Source organism: Amphimedon queenslandica, unplaced genomic scaffold (genome assembly GCF_000090795.2).
Source record: "Amphimedon queenslandica unplaced genomic scaffold, v1.1 AMPQUscaffold_12921, whole genome shotgun sequence".
Taxonomy (NCBI): Eukaryota; Metazoa; Porifera; class Demospongiae; order Haplosclerida; family Niphatidae; genus Amphimedon; species Amphimedon queenslandica.
The window spans coordinates 46,417-49,438 of record NW_003546843.1 but is presented as its reverse complement, the minus strand read 5'-3'; the positions used below and the strand labels follow the sequence as shown (position 1 = coordinate 49,438).

The window sequence follows — 3,022 nt, the reverse complement described above, 5'->3', positions numbered from 1 at the left end:
AAAGCAGAGAAGAGGATATATCACCTTAAATGGAGCAAGGAAGAAGTGAGAGTCAATGATTACAATCCTCTGCTTCTGTTGCTATTGAAGGCGAATATCGATGTATCGTTTACCAGTGAGTGTTTTCTAGCTCTGGCCGATTACGTGAGTGGCTACGTGAAAGACGCAGAAAGGGGTCACATGCAGGATCTGTGGTAACACATCTTAGATGATAAAGACATCTACAGTAAATTATTCAGAATTGGCATAAGATGTCTCGACAGCCAACCGATTGGACTATACGAAACATGTGATATATTACTTGGTGAGCCACTTTGCAGAAAATCAAGAGAAGTAGCATGGATCGATGTAGAAATGCCATATAAAAGAAAACAAAAAACAAAGAAACTCAGTGAAGTTGAAATGGCAGCAAACGATCCATCAACTGAAGACTTTTATGGGGAAGGGCCTTGTCACTCACTTTTATCCAAACAGACCGCAAGAATATGAAGAGTATTGCCTTTACGACTTTGTAGACAAACTCACTTACAAGGGCAACGATAAAAATGGGAAACGAATCTATAGACCACTACAGAAAGAGAGCCTTCCTAACTTTGTTGATTTCGATGTCTATAATAAAAATCAGAGAAACAGTTTCTATTATGCCATCATTCTCCTTTTTATGCCATTTAGAAATGAGAATGAATCAGTCAACGATAGCGAAACTGTTCAAGAAGCATTCAATTGCCACATTCTTGACCACAAATGTGTGTTGAAGCAAACGAGAAATTCAGAAAGTTGCTCAAATGTAGAGAGAAGTTAAAAGACATACAAGATGCCAGAGCAGCCAACAGAGAAGAGGAAAATGATGTGGAAGATGAAGATCCACAATTGATGGGACAGATTAAAGATGCAATGAATGTGAGAGATATGGACACTGGGTCTAGTCTGACTCTACAAGAGAGAGAATCAATGCCAAATCTTGACCAGAAACGCATCGTAGATCATGCAAAAGCTCATCTGTTGAGGCAGATTGAATATGAAAAGAAATCAAAACAAGAAAAAGAGCAATCAGAAAGTGTGAAGCCGTTGCACATGTTTATCAGTGGTGTGGGTGGCACTGGTAAATCTTTTCTTATCGAGGCAATTAAAGCACTAGTGAAAAGCCTCTGGTCAACACTGACCAAACAGACATGTGCAGTCAGTGCTCCAACAGGTTTAGCAGCTTACAATGTGGGAGGTGTAACGGCACATAGACTGTTTAAGATGTCAATAGAACACGATAGACAGTGTGCCTCATACTGGTCAATACCAAAGGCTAGTCACAAAGTAATGAAAACAGAACTTCAGGATCTGAAAGTGGTAATCATTGATTAAGTGTCCATGGTTTCTAGCCTTAATCTCACTTATATACACATGAGAATCAATGATTTATTTGAATCAGATGAATGGTTTCGTGGTAAGAATGTTTTCCTCTTTGTTGGTGACATCCTTCAATTGCCACCAGTTTGTGGCGAGCCAGTGTTTGACAAAGTGACAGCATCAACACTGAAATAGAGACTTGGTAGTATGGGTGCAGTAAATATATGGTGTGATACTGTCACCTAAGACAAATTGACTACAAACGAAAGACAAAAAACCGACCAGAAATTTCGGAAATGTTAGACAAAGTGAGTGGGGCTTTCCAGATGATCAGACTGTCGCTACACTTTCCGAAAGGGTATTTTCAACACCCGTTGAGAAAATATTAAAAATATTACAACAGGATGGTATCGCCCCAGTTTGCATGTTTAAAAAAGTAGACATGTGCAAAGAATTTAATGAAACAATGCTGGCTAATCTACCAAGTCCAACCGTGAAAGTAAGAGCCACAAATTTAATTAATGGTACTGGCAACATACAGTATGTAGAATGAAAGCTAATGATAATTAACAAATAAAGGTTGAGAAAAAGTTAAAGAATTAAATAAAGATATTAACAATACTGGTGGTTTGGAAGCCAAATTAAATTGGCTGTGGGGGCTAGAGTAATGTTGCGTTGTAATGTAAATGTAAATGTGACCATAATTGACAAAAGGTACCTTATGGCGGGTAGTGAAATTTGTCTTTCTAGCCTAAAATATCCAACTTCCTGAGCCCCATTTATCATAAAATTACTCCACAGGATGCAAAAAGTTACCATGAAACTTTTAGAAACAATGATTGTCTAACAAAGCACTCACAGGTTGATATTTGCCATTATTAAGATCAATTTTAAAATCCGCCATAAGGGCCCTTTTGTCAATTATGGTCACAAATGTTAAAAAGGGATTAGTGAATGGAGCACATGGTACAGTGCAGGCCATTTCAGAAACACACATAACATTTAAATTTGATAGAATAACTGATCCTTGTGAGTTGAAAAATTCAAGAGAAAGTTTATGGTATTGAAAAATGTCTGTGTATAGAAGCCAGTCTTCTTTGACATTAGCTTTTGCTGTTACCATACACAAATTCCAGGGACTGTCACTAGATAATGCAATCATTAATCTGTCTGACAATGTCTTTAGCACAGCAATGGCTTACGTTGCTCTATCACGAGTAAGAACAGTGTCTGGTGTCCATTTGACATGTTTCAACCCCAAATTATTGATGGTTTCCTCTAGTAGCATGACAGAAATAAACAGGTTGAGAGAGTTGTACAGGCCAGACCTCCCACAATAAGCCATTCCTACTGATTGTGGCAGTAGAAAGCGTACACTTGCTAGAACTATTGATGAGCCACAAGCAAAAAATCAAAATATTATGCCACCACCAAAGGTAGCTCGTGATAAGAGAAGTAGGCCATCAGACAGTAAGATTAATGATATAGCTAATTGCCTAAAAAACCACCTACTGTTATTACTACTAATAATAATAATGACGACAGTGATGACTGTGATAATGGAAATGGGTACAAGAGCTAGTAATTTAAAATACCATCCCCCCAATGCTGCTACTCAAAAAGCATGGTGTAATTATTAAATCATATAGACCAAAGTTGGGTAGCCCAACTACTCAATTAA

General features: G+C 37.8%; 1 pseudogene; it reads left to right on the top strand.

Moving 5' to 3' along the window:
• The first annotated feature begins 946 nt into the window (after positions 1-946).
• LOC109586234 (ATP-dependent DNA helicase RRM3-like) lies at positions 947-1,587 on the top strand (annotated as a pseudogene).
• Positions 1,588-3,022: the final 1,435 nt, after the last annotated feature.